Source organism: Amblyomma mixtum, chromosome 7 (genome assembly GCF_055824585.1).
Source record: "Amblyomma mixtum isolate Tamu chromosome 7, ASM5582458v1, whole genome shotgun sequence".
NCBI lineage: Eukaryota > Metazoa > Arthropoda > Arachnida > Ixodida > Ixodidae > Amblyomma > Amblyomma mixtum.
The window spans coordinates 118227288-118245241 of NC_143018.1; the positions used below are offsets into that span (position 1 = coordinate 118227288).

The following is a 17954-nucleotide window of genomic DNA, read 5'->3' on the forward strand; positions in this document are numbered from 1 at the left end:
TTATCCGGAAGAAGAATAAAGATATCAAAAAGGCACACCACATTATTATAGTCACATGAAAGTAATCTTTTTTTTTCATGGATGCCTTCGTGCGGAAAATTTGCCGGGCAATAAGTTTTTTCCCGTTTGCAAAAACGTAAAGTGCGCGTAAGCTCTCGAGTGATAGAACGCATATGCGCAATAGTGCACTGGCGATGAAAAAGGTGTTCTCAAGAACCCAAACTCATTCTACGAAAAAAAAAAAAATTGCCTGCGATTATGTTACTTCTTAATGCGAAATTTGAGCGCAGGTCATCAACTGTTTCAGCTTTCGATAGATTGAGGCAAAAAGTTCGAGCAATACATGTATGTAACAAACAAATGGTTACTTTTCGCACAATTTCCTTCTTCAAGAAACTCTCCACTAACAGTTTTTGACTTTCATGAAGGAAGATTTGTGGACGGAGAAATAGATGGATATATGCTCGACTTGCTGCACCAGTGCCTGGTCCTCAACGACGAGGTCTGTGCAAGTATTTCGCGAGGTTATCGCACCCGTGGGATGCGTTGCGAATGGTAGGAATGGGATGTTATCCCGCATTAGTGGTAAGAAATTCCTCTACTTTAAATATCTACTTTAAATTCCCACTCACCCTCCCACCCTGGCAGGTGGCAGCGTTTCTGGCAAAACGTTGTCAACGCCAAAGCATGCAGCTCACATCTGTCAATACCACCACGTAGCTTAAATCACGGTTGAGGTGTCCACTGGTCCAATAGGGCAGTTATGCGCCTTCCCTCCGGTTCAGGTGTCCGCCGAGATGTGTGAGACAGATACTGCGCGTTTCCTTTCGTCACAAACCAATTTACAAATATTACCCTCTGTTTTCCAAGCCCCCGCTCTATTGGTTTCGCAGCTGTGAGAGACAGGGACTGCGCATTTATTTTCCTCAAAAACAAATACCGAAGGCACTTTGGATACTCTAAAGTGTGCTTTGCGAAAGCCTTGTGGTCAAGCCACTGCCGCTCCCCCGAACCGCTTGGCGCGGAATCACTGGGCTGCTTCGGAGCCATGCGAGTCACTCACTCGGCTGCAACGAGACGTCTGGCGAATGAGCTGTGCTGTAGCTGCATCCGCCGACGCGCGCGCGCTCGTTCTATCGCTAATGTGTGACGTCACGGTTGCTATGCACAGTTGCGTCCCCTACTGGCGCGCCGGTTGCTAAAGGGGGGACGAGGTTGAGCTCTTACTTTCCTCTTTCTAAGCTCCCGCTCCATTGCTTTCGCAGCTTTGAGGGTGTCCACTGCTGGTAACAACGGACAACGGCGACGGCGACACCGCGAAACGCAGAAACGGGCGTCTAAGAGCTGAGCTCTAAAAAGTGGAACACTCAAGCTGCTGCTTTAAGTATATGACGTGGCATCTTTGATGATTTTTTTAGTGGCTCTACTTCATCTCATTAGAATATTGTCACGCGCCACAGAGTAACCGCGGGAGAAGAGAACGAGGCTGAGGACACGCGGAAGACGTTCGCTTGGTTGCCTGCTCCATTTCCACTTGTAATCCCAGCCTTCATTCTTAAATAAGCCTATTCCATCCTAACAACACTACCTGATGACATGCTCCGCTAATGTTACTAGAACACATAACATACCAATATCAAGAGACTCTAGCATACAGTCGACCGCATGCACTCACACTTTCAACGTGCACTATTCTATTGGCTTAATAACTGCTCTCTTAATTAGTACCTTAGTATTCACATATTCTATGTAGCTTTCAGCAGTAAGCTATCACATTAGGTGAAAGATTTCACGACACACCTAGAAGACTGTGCTGTCTCGTCTGCCGTCCGGTACTTAAATGGACGTTCGAATTGAGATCATGATTTCAGGGATGCCGTCGCCCATGTTATGGACCTACGGGGTATTCTCTGAGTCTGAAAACATCAAATGAGTCATGCACTTTGATGGTGTCTTGTGAAAATAGCGTTTCAAAACAGAAGCTTGTGGACAAGGTGGAGCTGCGCGTGAAAGGGCTGAAGTGCGTGATATTTGATCCGGAAAAAAGAAACATTAAGTTGAGCTGCTTTGGCTCCCTCGCCATATGGAGCATCGCCGGATTGTGGAGGAATTGCAACCGTATGGCACTGTTAAATCAGTGGAGCGTGACAACTGGCGTTTGCCTGGGATGGAGCATATGGATAGGGCAAACTTTGAGGTGTCTATCACGCTGAAAGATGGGGTTTCATCTTCCAGTATTATCCACACCCTTAGTGTATACGGAATTCACGCCTTGGTGACCATACCGGGCAGTCCTCCACTGCATCTTCGGTGCAGCAGAGTTGGCCACGTCTGGCGGCAGTGCCTTACGCCGCGATAAATCCAGTGTCGTCGTTTTGGTCACACACTGTATATTTGTGTCATGACTTATGCCGATAGCTTACGTGAGGGTTATGTAAGAAGACGACGTAGTCGCATAGCACATTATTGACATTTCGGATGTTGTTGACACTTCGGGATAGCTCAACACTGAGGTTCCACGTTAGGCAATGTCCATTAATAACTCAAGACACCAATCTGTCACCTACTGAGCCTATAGACCACAAGCCTCCGTACCCTGGCCTGCTTCAACATGACGCACCTGATCTTGAGCTGGCTAAACAGCCGCGTTCTACTGCTCAAGTATCTCAAGACCTGCCCCCGGAGGTTGCCGAGCAGCCAGAGAATGTGCGTACAGGCTGCTCCCTCGACTGTGCGTCGCTGTGGTGTAGTTCGCCGAGTCTGGAGTCAACCATCAGCGTCTGCAAAGAGCTGTCGGTGGACCTTCAAGCTGCGATTGATGTGGTGCTCCAGATATAACGGGCGGAAACCTCAGAGGTCTCCACGAACAGCAGCGCTCTTCTGAAGTGTCCTGCAGATGCCAAGCTTGCTGTCAGAGCAGATCCGGGCAAGGTGTCACTGCCGGAGGGCAAAGGAATTTTATCTTGTAAAAAGAGAGCAACGACAGCCCAAAAGGCCGCCAATTCGCTGGCGGCGCTCTCCACCTCGGTGGAGGGAGCTCAATAATGTACATAGAAAAAATGGCGAGGGTCACAGCTTTTGAGGTTGCTACCCTTAACGTTAGAGGCTTGTGGAATCGGCTGTGACAGTACCCGTTAAAGCACCGATTTGTCAGCTTTAGCGTGTATATAGCTGCAGTTCAGGAAACTAAGCTGACTACGGATGAGGATACAGAATCTGCGATTGAGATGTTCGTACCATGATACAATACTACCGTGAGCCATTCGAAAGGCTTTTCTGGAGGGTGCATACTTTTTTTGAGCAATACACTGGATATGGCTCACCTGTTGTATTAGGAACCGTTTGGACATCGGCACAGCTCTTATTGTTTTGCATGAAAATCAATCTTGCTGACATACCAAATGCCTACTTACAGAAGTAGAATTCCGCGTTGCCGACACATATTCCCACTCCTTCAGATATATAACTGCACCCGCACATCAGAACTGCTGGAAATATACATGCCTGAAGAACAGGAAATTATTCAGATGGAGGAGCTAGACACCGCAGCGGACACGGGACAGAGAAAGAAGACGACACAGGGCGGTGAGCCATATCCAGACGACCGCCCTGTGTCGTCTTCTTTCTCTGTCCCGTGTCCGCTGCGGTGTCTAGCTCCTTCATGTCTCACCAACTGGCCTACACATCTACCCTCCTAAGTTATTCAGATGGATAATCTTCTGCAGACTAAGCCCCCTACCCCCCCCCCCCCCCCCCCCAAACACACACACTCTCGCAAAAGTGATCTTTCTGTCAGCAGAGATGTACGGTCGCGCTTCATTGAGGTCTCGTTATCTTTGTAAATAATTTAGCTTGAGTTCATTGTACGTCTACCGATTAAGCCGCGAGTTCTGAGAGCTCTCCGCCCCACTTATTCGTACATGCAGAAAGGGGAGGAAGCCATTGTCGGTTTAACAGCCTCGCTGGGACGGCCGAGGAGAGTTAGCGTTGTTGACCACAGGCGTCCGCCGTGGCACCAAGAAAGCACGTGTGGCGCATTCAAAGCAGAGTATTCGGCAGGCGGCGTTGCTAGATCCGGCCTGGCGTTCCCACGCCAGCGGATCTGCGTACCACTTTCGCAGAAACATGCGGACCTGCGAAGAGTTTTGAACGGGACCCTTTCGTTTGTAGCCACAGGAGAAAGCAGCTTCACAGGAGGGTGCTGCGGTGCCAGTGAAAAGCGCCCTCTCTGGCCGACTTGCTTCAGATTATTAGGAAAATGTACAGGGGCGCTAGAGAGAAATGCGAACAGCATGGCGGCCACGCGCTGCGCAGTTGGAATTTATCTCCAGTGCGCTTCTACCTGGGTGGCAATAAAAAGACGCTAGAGTGGTATATTATTGCATCACGGATGTCTCTAGCGTATTTGTGTTGCGAGCCAAGTATAAGCGTGACGAAAACCAATTCGAACAGCGTTGCACGTAGGCACCGCGCTGTTCGCATTTCGTTCTGTCGCGACAGTGCACTCAGAGATGTAGCTTCAAACAAATAGTCGACATCGAATTTTTTTCGCAGCGCAAACTTGAAAAAAGAGCTGCTAGTGCATCAGGTACGCTCCGTGGACGACATTGTTCATGAAAAAGCCTTTACAGTAACGGCTTGTGCGTGTCGCGAGTAAATGGCAAGATCATTTAAGACGTCGAATTCGAGGTAAATGCCTATTTTTTTGGCACGGGCATCTTCGCAAAGTACTGAATTTTATTGGATGGCTGAGCAGTTCGGTGCACGCAGCTGTGTTGGCTAAACAATTAGGATTTCGTTACGTGTTTCGCTCAATAATAACGGAAACAATCTTTATTTTGAACGTAAAATAAAGTGGTTGTAAGGCAGCACGCGAGACTGAAGTGGAAAACGAAAACACTTCAGACAATGCGCCTACCAGCTGCTCGCTATAAGCTCAGAGAAAAAATGCTCTAGTTTGGTCAATCATTACCTCTGAGATAAGCGGTTGGCATATTTATTTCAATGCCTATTACAGCTCACGCGCATCCTCAAAACAATTTATTTGCCGAGCCATCACTCATACCAAAATTCTAATTGATGTTCAAGCAAACATTTTGACTACTTTTATTTTCAGAATTTTTTTTAGATGTTAGGTTCAATGTCACAAAGCAACTCGAGCTATGAGGGACGCCGTAGTAAAGGGCTCCGAAAATTTCGACCACCTGCGGTTGTTTAATGTGCACATACTTTGCACAGTACATGGACCTCCAGAATTTCGCCTACAGCGAAACTCGGCCGCCGCAGCCGGGATCGAACCCGCGCTTTTCGGGTCAGCAGGCGAGCGCTGTAACCACTGAGCCGCCGCGGCGAGGCTTTTTAGATGTAGTCAAGTAACTTCGAAAATTCAAGAGGGCGTCACACGTCGGATGCTCTACCCTGTCCATTTTTTCTATCGCTCCCCTTTATACTTCGCGCTATCCTCTCCCTTTCCCTTTCACTTCTTCCGGCTGCAGCTCGGGTGCTTAAGATATTAGATAGCGATTGCCGCGGCCAACAGCATTCTTTTACTTCACCTTTTTTCTTTTTTAAATAAACCACCGCCACGGCCACCCGAACACCACACCTCGGAACAACGAGACGATCACTGACCTTGCCTCAGACGAGTGTGCATATCGGCGCCAGCTGTTGCTGTCAGTCTCCAAAATATATTTTTTTTGCTTTACCCCACCGGCGGCGGGCTTTACTTGCAAAAAAAATAAACACGAGTTTCGTTAGCGCGAGCTTTACTAAACACAGCATGTTTTGTGAATTACAACGAAAACTGGTCAGAAATAATATTACACGTGCAACATACTAACATGTCTAGCAACAGAAAAAGGCTTACTTCACCCTGTCCACAGCAGTTATCCAGGCTTGCCGTCTCTCGTTCTGAACCATTTCGTACCCAACAATTCCGCGCAAAAGCATGTTTGAACGAGAAAGAGTGTATGAACGCATTTTTTTGATATACTGGAAAATTTCACTATAGCAATCTCCCATGAAGAGGCTTGCATTTTTTTTTCCTTTTAACGTTTTTCTGCTAGATACGAGCGATGAAAAAAAAATTATGATTTTGCTACGTATAGAAAGGGTGGACCATTAACTTCAATATTTCGATTACTGTACTTTACCGTTTTCCAATGTTCAATTTTTTTTTGCAAGAATCTCCGACATGCTATTCGAGAACAGGTTGCTGATGCTGCTCGTCTCGCCCATTTGCCAGCACTCTCCGCCGCTCCGCTGTCATATGACGATGGCGTCGCCAGATTACACCCGCCAGATAACGTCTGCCAGCTTATCCTCAGCCTCCAGTACCTGCTGTAGCAACAGAACGTCAGCCGAACCGACACATACTCCCGAATACTGACCTCCAACGATTTACTTAGGCATGCTGAGACTCCACCAAGTCGTCCTTTTTCCCCTGACTTTCCCCCGCTGTAGTCCCCGTTCACCTTTGCCGTGACGCCGTTCCACCAATCTCATGTGACATTAGTGCAGCGCTACTGAAGAGAAAACAGGTGTCGCAGTAGCTAAGGTTGGACGTGCGCCCCCGTCGAACTTTGAAAGTGTCATTTTCCCCTGCTAATCTCATTTAGGTTCTGCTTAGCGTGTTTTTGTCATGGCCCTTATTGACAACGGTACTTCTGTTTTTGTAATGGACAAAAGCTCTGTGACTTCTTAAAGAATGTAAACACTCATTGCAGCATTCTCGCTGCATACGGCCAACATACATCACATCAAGCCGTCCGCAGCGTGTACCTCTGGAGTACTAATTCGACACATCCTCTCCATAGTCGAGTTCGTTGTTCTGCCTTCCTGTTCTCATGTTATTATTATGGGCTGCTATTTCCTTTCGAGCCATGGTGCTCTCATCGACTGTGCTCGAGGTGAAGGCAGATTCCCTCCTATGCCCATTCGTTTCCCCGACGCTGCTCGTTCTTCTACTCAGTACAGAAAACGGCCATTGGAGCCGAAGGAAAACTATAATTCACTGAGAACACATGCACGTTCCTTATGAAGCGGATTCCGTTATCCACTGAGAAAATGTGTACAAAGAAGTTTGCAGTGTACATAGATATTCTAAATTGTAGTAACAAACAATGCTTTGAGAACAATTGCTTAATAGATAAAGCAGCTTAAAATTTTTGCCCCCCGCATTATGAAGTTTGCCAACCTCGTACGAACTATGGTTTTTAAGAAATTTTCTACCAAATACCGTCACCACTAGGTACTTCTCAGGACATACTTTCACTCATACAGATAATTAATAGCAAGAAATTAAGCCCAAAATTGTATGGTCACGTATAAGCTGAGATTTGAAGCCGGAACGAAGGAAACTAGTGAAGCGGAAGCCCACTAACGAGTTAGCAGCAAGAGGGAAAGTAGAGGAATTCAAGACTTCGCTGCAGAACCGATGTCCTTCTTTCTTTATTTATTTATTTATTGTACCCTCAGGGCCAAAGGCATTACAGAGGGGAGTGGGTTAATTAGGATAAAGAACAATGAATATAATACAGTGAAAACAGGTAGTACAAAATAAATTTTCTCCAGATAAACAACATTCAAAAAGCGTAAATAACATAAAATCAATGTACATAACACAGTGGAAACAGATATAACACATGATCAACTTCTTTCAGAATAAACAATGTTAGTTGATGCGTCGTGAAAGGTTTTGTTATCTGCAATGGCTGCACTGAACTGATATCGGGGGGAAGGCGGTTCCATTCTACAGATGTGCGAGGAAGATATGACTGAAAAGATGATTTGGTGTGGCATGTTGGGATGCCAACCTTGTGGCGGTGATCGATGCGACGTGAAATGTATTCTGGGGGTGATATGAAATAATCGTGAAGCGTAACGTGATGATATAGCTTGTGAAATAGTGTTAGGCGACCAATTTTACGGCGAGATTGTAACGGTGGGAGTGACACGTTAGATTTCATGGCTGTGATACTTGCCGTACGGTTGTAATTTGAAAGAATGAAGCGAACGGAATTATTTTGGACTAGTTCCAAGGAATATGCAAGGTTATCATGTGTAGGGTCCCATATTGATGCTGCGTATTCTAGTTTAGGACGTATAAGTGTTTTATAGAGTATAAGCTTAAGAGATGTGGGAGCGGCTGAGAAATTGCGACGTAAGTACCCTAACTTGCGGTTAGCGTTATAAATAACGTAGTCAGTATGAATAGACCATGTTAAATTTTGAGCGATATGAATACCTAGGTACTTGTATGTTTTTACCCAATCAAGAGGAGTGCCGTTAAGATAATATGAAGAAAGAGCGTTAGGTGCACGGGAAACACGCAAAGCTTTACATTTATTAATGTTTAATTCCATATTCCATGTAGTGCACCAGTCTGACACCAAATTGAGGTCTGACTGGAGAGTGTCAGTATCGTTAACGTTATTTATTTCCCGAAATAACACACAATCGTCAGCAAAAAGGTGAATGTTGGAAGATATGGCAGAAGGAAGGTCATTAATATAGATTAAGAATAGGAGTGGTCCCAGGACCGATCCCTGTGGAACACCAGATAGAACGTTAGCAATCGGTGAATTAGTGTTATTAGCATGCACAAATTGCCAACGGTTAAGAAGGAAAGATTGAATCCAGTCGAAGACGTTAGGATTGAGAATAAGATGGCTCAATTTATGTAGCAGTAATTTATGACACAATTTATCAAAGGCTTTGGAAAAATCCAAGAAAATGCAGTCAGCACAAGATGAGTTGTCAAGTATGCGGTATAGCTTATCAGTAAAGGCAAGTAATTGAGTTTCACACGAGTATGTTTGACGAAAACAATGTTGCGCAGGTGTGAAAAATGAATTCTCATCGAGAAAGGTAACGACATGCTTGAAAATGATGTGTTCTAGTAATTTGCAGCATGTGCTAGTGAGCGAAATGGGACGAAAGTTTTGAGGGGAGTGCTTACCACCGGACTTGTGAAGTGGAACCACCTTCCCAATTTTCCAGTCGTTACGCAGGCTTGCTGTGTCGAGTGACTGTTGAAAAAGTTTGGTTAGTATAACTGAACTATAAGCACAAGTATTTTTTAGAAATTTAGCGCTAATCGCATCAGAACCAGGTGAAGAATCATTTTTCAAAGATTCAATTAATTTGGCTATGCCAGGTGGATCGATAGTTATAGGTGACATTGTCGGGAACCTGTGGTGCTGTATGTGAGGCAGATTAACGCTTGAAATGGAGGAAAAGCTTTCAACGAATGTGTTATTCAGCACGGAAGCACAAAGATCACTGGGGATAAGGTTACCGGAGGCATCTTGTAGTCTAATTAGTGGGTCGTTCTCAGGGTGTATAACGCGCCAGAATTTCTTAACACTCGTTTTCAAAATAGTTGGTAATGTGGCAGACAAAAAGGTATTCTTTGTTCGTTTAATCGCGTTGACGTAAGCGTCGGAAGCAGACTTGTATTTCGCCCATCGCGCGTTAGATGGTGAAAGCTTCGCGCGGCGGTATAAACATTTCTTTTTGTTAGATAATCGTTTGATGTGAGAGTTGTGCCAAGGTGCTTGTGGATTAGAGGTGACGATGCGCTTAGGGATGTACTTATCAGTTAGTTTGTGAACCTTCGTTTTGAATGATATCCAGTTTTCTTCGACAGAGTAGTAGTCAGAGTTAGCAATAAAGTAATCAACAAATATGCCCAGTTCATTGTTAATAGCGGCAAAGTTGGCGCGTTTGTAATCTAGAATGATTTTTTTTATTTTGCTCGGTTTCGGACGTGGTATCTTAATGCAAAAATTGAGCAGAACGTGATCACTGATGCCTGGAAGATATGTTATATCAGTAGCTAACTCTCGATTTGTTGCTAGAATTAGATCAAGAGTGTTCGAAGCGTTATTTACTGTTCTTGTGGCTTTTGTTACTAACTGAGTTAGCGAAAACATGGTGCATAGTTCTAAGAATTCTTTAGCTTGATACGAAGGGGAAGATGAAGAAGGCGGCTGAGCAGTCCATGAAATAGTTGGAAAATTAAAGTCTCCAAGTAGAAAAAGTGGTGATGAAGGAAATCGTGCGCGAACAAGATTGATAGCATCGTGAAGTTCGTTAGTGAATGTAGACGAATAAGAAGGAGAACGGTAACAGACGCCAATAATCAGTTTGAGATGACCTATCACTATTGACGCAAATATTAGTTCTAATTCGCTGAAGACTTGGATACATGAAGATGGAATGTCTTTAGAAATAGCAAGTAAAGCACCGCCGCCACGTTTGGCTATTCTATCGCAACGATATACCGAGTAGCGATGAGCGTTTTGGAAGATTTCGGAATCCGATACATGCGTTGGGAGCCAGGTTTCTGTTAGCGCTATAATGTCAGCTGAGCATGTGTCTATGGCAGAAGATAAAGAAGTATGCTTGTTAAGTAGGCTCCTGACGTTAGTATAAAGAACAGATATCGACGATGGCAACTGTCCACTACCCCTCGCGATTCCCTACGGTGAAGCGGAAGATCCAGCCGCAGAATCCAATCTAGACGATTCGCCACGTGCCACAATTTCCTCAACAGTGTCTGTAAGGGATCGGTAGCGTTCGCGGGGGTCATTGGAACGCGGCTGGGGGCACTCAAAGCGGAGCGTCTCCTTTCTTGGAACGCGGCCGCTCGCGAACGCGCCGGCAAGTATACGGGTGTCCCCCCACCCGCGGTACCGATTCGCACACGTGCTGGCACGGATGTGTATTTGTGTTTGTTTTTATTTTACTTTGTGGTAGAGAGGGTGGTCTACCTTGTAGAAGCCGGAGGGCTGGCCATGCCCTTGAAGAGCCAATCATGTTAAGAGCACAACATGATTGGAAGCTGCAAATGTGGGCCGGGCCTTGATGTCTTTAAAACCGGGCTCCGGTGCCAGAAAAAGGGGTTCTGCGCTAAGGTGAGATGCAACGCATCTTCGGCAACGCCGAGTAGGGGCCTCCCCTAGTATTAGCCAGATCCACCTTTTTGCTGTTTGTCCTTTTGCTGCTTAATGTCTCGAGTACCTAAACTTGTATATGCTATGTAAATAGCTGTATATAAATCTTCAGTTATTGCCTTTTTTATCCCTGTGTCTTCAAGTCTTCAAGTTGGAACAAACCGTCTCTGGCGGTGCACCTCTGGTGCAAAGAAAAAGAAGAACCTGATCTTTACTGGCGCAGTCGACAGGATCCTGCGGCCATCGGAAGACGGCGCAGGTAGAAGATTGAACGCAGGGAGAAAGGCGACGGCCAGGCAACAGCAGCGTTCGAGAAAGGACCTGCGGAGAGACGGCGGCAAGGACGCAAGGACCGCGGCAGTAGTCCAGCGACGCGGGACTGCGTCCGGTCAAGAAGCGCAGCGCGTCTAGAACTCGACGGTCACCGGCGGGTCGCAGCAAGTGACGACAGCGGGCGCAGGACCAGCGGCGTGCGACAGATCATCGCAGCGTCCGGTGAAAGCGGCGGTGGACTGCGACGCCAAGGAGCTGGCAATGCGGATCGACGCATCGAAACTGTGAGTTTCCTTCGTCGCATTGTTAGCGTCCCTGTGCATGTGTTCGAGCCGGTAGGACAGTTGAGGGTTACAGACGGCGGTATGGAGGGTTTTCCATGCCGGCCCTCACTTGATGTGAAGTACAAGGTTGAATTAGCGAAGGCGCGCTTAGCGGACCTTCAGGCTCAACTTGCGAAAGTAAATGGCGGAAAGGCGGTGCTTCGCGAGGAAGAACCTCAGGATGTAAAGTATGTCTTGAAGGTTATAGAAGCAAGACGCCAGCAGGTAGAGCTCGAGATCTCTAAGATCAAGGAGAGCAGAAGAGCCAGTCAATCAGCCACGGAGAACTGCTCCGAGTCCCGAGAGATGAGGCCGCCTGTGCTGGAAGACAAAGACTTATCCTGCTCAAGCACAGGTGGAGGAAAGAGCAGTCCGGTCGCTGTAGGTAATCAGTCGATATGCGCGGACGCCTCTTTGTTGGGAAATGCCGCAGAGAGCGAAAACGAGATTTCTGAAGGAATCACAGCTTCGCCACTGCGGGCGGCTAGCAAAGAAAAAGAGCAGCCCAATTCTGATGGTCTAGGGCCAGTCGAGACCAAATTGTCCGAAACCAAGCAGGAGAGTGATCTAATTCCTGCAGGCTCTATGACTAAGATTGTGACCTCCGACACGGAGCTAGTAACCGGTGAAAATCTGGCGTTGCGGCAAACACACACTGTGTCGGCCATAGGGCATGAAGTGCCCCGTAGCGTTCCTGGTGACAACAGCTCTACATCCGAGGCAGAGAGCGGAGGTGGGCCCGCTGGGCCGACCGGGCAGAGCGCCGCGCAGTTGTCGAACGCACCCGGTGTGTGCCCGGCCAGGTCATTCGAGGACCCGGAAATCAGTGGCGACTTGCCGCAAGGCACGCTCGGGTCAAGTGACTGTCAGGGAGCTCATGGAGCCTCGGAGTTAGACGATTCCACGAAGCCGGCAAATGCCTATCAAGCTGGGAACGGCAACATCAGTGTTTGCTCGTGGAGGAACGGGGCAAATGGTTCCAAGCGAGGCGAAGTAGCAGGAGGCAAGGGCGTGGCTTTCAAATTGAAAGTCGCTGCGTGGAGAAGTACGTTCCGTGCTGCAGTATGCCAGATCAAGAGTAGCAAAACCGGCGTCAGTGGTACGGTTAGACAGGGCAGAGGCTATGCCCCTTATGCAGCGCGCGGCTCGTACCGGCGCGCCAGAGAGAGCGGGCCCTCAGGTGCGTCGTGGGGTCAAAGATCTCGACTTATCGAGGATCAGGACGTTGTTTTCGATCCTGGAGGGCAGCAATTTTTGAATTCTTGCCCCGCTGTGGCACCAGCCTAATGAGCCGAGTGGCAGTTAGGCGTTGTGTTGAGACGCGTAGTGGCTCGAACGCACACAAGGACGCTCGGTGCGACTAAGGAGGCTCATGTGGCCACTTACGGACGTCGTGCGAGTGCTACTGAACGCTCTAGTTGCGAGTGTCGGTGTGTGTGTCGAGCAGGACGCGGGTGTGCATGCTGGTGAATTGGGTGCAACGCACCAACTTGGACGCTGTGTTACGGCGCACGGCAGGCATGCCACTGTGTGTATTTAAGTGTGCATTTTGCGTGATGTTGTGTTGGTGCCCGTGTGCATTTATTTTTATTTTGGTTTTGTTGGTGCAACTGGTCGCAGCGCGACAGCTTGGACTTCGGTGAATGCGCTGGATTTACAGGTGTGAAACGCGCATTTGAATGTGTACGTTTTGTTTATGTTATGTCACCCGAAGGGTAGTTTCGTGTCAGACACCGATCCCTTTTGTTTGTAATTCTAAAAGTGGCATTTGAGCCCTTTGTAGAATCTTGGGAAGGGCGTGTAAGGGATCGGTAGCGTTCGCGGGGGTCATTGGAACGCGGCTGGGGGCACTCAAAGCGGAGCGTCTCCTTTCTTGGAACGCGGCCGCTCGCCAACGCGCCGGCAAGTATACGGGTGTCCCCCCACCCGCGGTACCGATTCGCACACGTGCTGGCACGGATGTGTATTTGTGTTTGTTTTTATTTTACTTTGTGGTAGAGAGGGTGGTCTACCTTGTAGAAGCCGGAGGGCTGGCCATGCCCTTGAAGAGCCAATCATGTTAAGAGCACAACATGATTGGAAGCTGCAAATGTGGGCCGGGCCTTGATGTCTTTAAAACCGGGCTCCGGTGCCAGAAAAAGGGGTTCTGGGCTAAGGTCAGATGCAACGCATCTTCGGCAACGCCGAGTAGGGGCCTCCCCTAGTATTAGCCAGATCCACCTTTTTGCTGTTTGTCCTTTTGCTGCTTAATGTCTCGAGTACCTAAACTTGTATATGCTATGTAAATAGCTGTATATAAATCTTCAGTTATTGCCTTTTTTATCCCTGTGTCTTCAAGTCTTCAAGTTGGAACAAACCGTCTCTGGCGGTGCACCTCTGGTGCAAAGAAGAAGAAGAACCTGATCTTTACTGTGTCCTTGGTAGGGTCATACATGAAGCATTTTTTATTGATATGCAGCTTGTTATAGCGTATTTTAAAAGAGCGAGGGCCAGCGTGAATATTTCCGAATTCAAAAAGTTTTTTCCGAGCATGGCGCGTAGCCGGTGAGAAATCTTCACTGATTGTGATGTTATCCGTTTTAAATTTGTTCCGAAGGGTTAATATCTTGTCTTTCATTTTAGTGTCAGAAAATTTAGCTATGATTGGTCGACACTTCTCATCTTAAAAAATGCCTAGGCGATGTGCACGTTGAATTGGACTCGAGGGGCATACTTCGACAATCTTAGTCAAGGCTTCCAGGAGCTTAGATTCAGTGTCTGCCCAAGTCTCTTCCTCATCGGGTATACCCCTAAATATTAGATTTTCACGTCGCGATCTATCTTCGGCTTCATCAAGGCGAGACTGCAGCAAATCATTTCGAGAACGTTGGTCTTCTACAGATTTCTTTAAAGATGAGAGCTCCTGATCCATGTCGTCGATTTTCTTTCCCTTTTCCTCGAGTTCATCAAGCCTCTTGTGCATGCCAGCTAACTTTGATTCAATGTTCTTTTGACTACTCCTAATTTCTTTAATATCAGCTGCTAATTCGGCCTGATCTTTAGAGCTTTGCAACGTACGAGAATGTACATCCTTAAGCAGCTTAAACATAACTTTCATTTGTTCAGACGGATTGTCTGGCAGGTTGTCTATGTCAAGGGAGCGAGTCATAGGACCCGGGTTAGATTCAATGTCGCCAGAGCGTAAAAGCAGAGAAATCATTGAAAAGCATTCACAAGCAACATCAAAGCACACCCGCGGGCACGGGAACAGAAGTAAACAGCGATCGTCGCATTTTCTAGCGTGCAAAGAATAGTGCGTACAAACCTGCACGGTAAAGAAGCGAAGCATTGGAGGTATGCCGATGTCACTGTTCCCGTGCCCACTGAAGGGAAAGCCAGTGTGTTGTCGCTTTAAATCCGGTGTGGGTGGTGATGCCATCGTCGATGACGCTGGACGGGTGTGGACGAGAAATTCGATGAGCAGGAAAGCCCGGCCGGGTGGAAAGCTGAAGTTGTCGGTGAAACGAAGCCCAGATCTTGCAACCACCGCACCAGGGAAAAATGTCGAGTCAGTGCCTGCAGCCGGCGAAGTTGATATGGCGAGCGCCAGCACGGCCTGCACGGTAAAGAAGCGAAGCATTGGAGGTATGCCGATGTCACTGTTCCCGTGCCCACTGACTCGTGTGGCACACGACCGCGACGTTGAAATAATGAACGATAATCTCACAGCTACCATTACGGAGTGCGACGTAGAGGTTGGCGGTAGGATGGTTCGACAGGATACCGGCAAGCGATCTCAGGATACAAAAAATCTCACTAAGGAATGCCAAAGCATGAGGGCGTCTGAGTCTACAGGCAGTATAGAACTAGCACAGCCGTAAAAGAGAATAAATAAGCCCACGTTATCTGACATTAGAAAGTTTAATGTGGAGACAATGGAGCATGCTCTGAAGAACAAAAAAAAACCAAGGCAGCCTGAAAGTGGTGAAGACGAAATTAGGGATAGGCAAACACCAGTTTTCTGCACTAAGAGAGTAAGAGGGCAATGTCATTACCAATATGTGTGGAGTAGTTAAAACAGCCGAAGAGTTATATACATATCTATACAGTAGCCAACGCAATCAGAGCATTAATGCGAGACAGTAGGGCACCGCAGTGGGATATTCAGTCAGTAAAGAAAGAGGATGTAAAGATTCCTTAGAAGCAATGAAAAGGGGGAAGAAGCTGCGAGGATCAGGTAACAGAGGATTTGTTGAAGGACAGAGGGGATATTATGCTAGAAAAATAGCTACCTTATATACGCAATGCTCCGTGACATTGAGCGTACCAGAAGCTTGGAAGAACGCTAACATTATCTTATTTCATGAGAACGGAGACGTCAAGGAGTTGAAAAATTACGCGCTGATCAACTTACTCTCCGTTACCAAGAAAGTATTGACTAAGGTAACCGCTAATAGTGTCAGGTCGACCTTAGACTTCAATAAGCAGATCATCAGGCAGGCATTCGTGATGGATACACGGCAAAAGACCATATTCACACCATCAATGAAGCATTAGAGAAATGCGCAGAATATAACCGACTCCTATATAGTCTTCCCTGATAAATGGAAAGCATTTGACTCAGCTGAAACCACAGGTGTCATGTAGGCACGGTGCAGTCCGGGGGCAGAAGAATGCTATGCCCTAATATTGGAAGATATCTATGACGACTGCGCCGCTACCATAGTCCTCCATAAAATCAGCAATAAAATTCCAGTTAGGAAGGGCGTCGGGCAGAACAACACGATATCGCCAATGCTATTCACCACCTATTTACAGTAAATATTCTGAAGCCCGAATAGGAAACAGTTTGGGATAAGAGTTAATGGAGAACACCCAAGTAATCTGCCATTCGCTAATGACATTGGTTCGCAAAGTAATACAGGGCACGAGCTGCAAAGTATGATCAATGAGTCAGGCTGGCAGAGAAGACAGGTTGGTCTAAAAATCAGCTTGCAGAAAACCAAAGTACTGTCCAACAGTCTAGGAATTAACGTTACGAGTTCGGAAGCGGGCGGAGTGGGTGAGTGAACAAAGGAGGGTTAATGACATTCCAGTCAAAATCAAGAGGGAGAAATGTGCTTGAAGAGGGCATGTAATGCGAAGGCAAGATAGCTCCTGGTCCTTAAGGGTAACGGAGTGGATTCCAAGAGAAGGCAAGCGTAGCAGGGGGCGGCAGAAAATTAGGTGGGCGGGTGAAATTAGGGAGTTTGCGGGGAAGGGTGGCCGCAATTTGCTAAGGCGGTTAATTGGAGAGATATGGAAAAAGCCTGTGCCCTTGAGTGGGCGTAGTCACGCTGATGATGATGATGATGAAGTCCTACGATAGATGTTTATTTACGAACAGAAAAATATTTTTAATTTATATGAGCTTAACACTACGCTGTTGACAAGGGATGCTCCTGAAATCGCTACTCACTGCGCAATGCGCTTTCTGGTGGACACCTTTTGGACCTGGTGTTTGGCTCTCATCATTGCGCCTAGTAAGGAATGTTGGTAAAATCACAAAAAATAATCACATTTCTTTTTCCGTCTTTACCTGACGCTTGTGCCTATTGTGTTTGTTTGAAGCAATATTATATTAAGGACTCTTTTTATAGAATATATAATTTAGTGTCTGCGGTTTTCATTCCTTGCACATCGGTAACAATATATGAGGTAGAATGCGCTCAGGCAGTTTAATTTCAGTGTTTTGCTGGAACCTACTTCTACATTTTGATTTGAGCTTGCTGCTGTACCTTGACAGAACAAATCCCAGGTGTTTCGCTTCGCAGTGCACCGCTATAACGACGAAAATGTGAGGTTTGGCGGATGCATGCATGCTTATCGGTGTACAGCTCCATTTCATTCCGCTGAGCAGGTGTGTGTTCCCTTGTTATTGCACATCGCGGCCGTTCACTCCGGCGCTTTCAAAATCTGCCTTTTTTCACGGTTGCCCATCTTCGCAGGTGTCGAACCGGCTCTCCCTCTCGGTACGCACAGACTGAGTTCCTTTATTGGTATAGTTTTTGCAAACGGAGAAAAAATAAATTGATGATGTACCCCTAGAACAATTAACCCATTTGGGTCATCTACAATGTTTCTCTTGGAGAAAACGTTTTGATAACCTGCTATTGAGCTTGGGAGCTAATCAATTTTATTGTTATATAATAACATATTTCAAGTTCTGCTGTGGCCTATGCAGAGGGCATTAATAAGGGGGGTGGGTGGTTGAAATATGATACATACGAACAACGTCGAACAACGTTTCAAAATAACAACGAAAACGTGTAAGCAAATTGAACCATCACTATACTACATTCTGAAGTGAGGTAAATAAAGACTACACGTGAAGATTGTGTGAATTATATTGTAGCAGCGCAATCTGCACAATACGATGGAC

At 46.7% G+C, this 17954-nt stretch overlaps 1 pseudogene; it reads right to left on the bottom strand.

The window, feature by feature from the left end:
* Positions 1-10484: 10484 nt before the first annotated feature.
* LOC149337313 (uncharacterized) lies at positions 10485-14753 on the bottom strand (annotated as a pseudogene).
* Positions 14754-17954: the final 3201 nt, after the last annotated feature.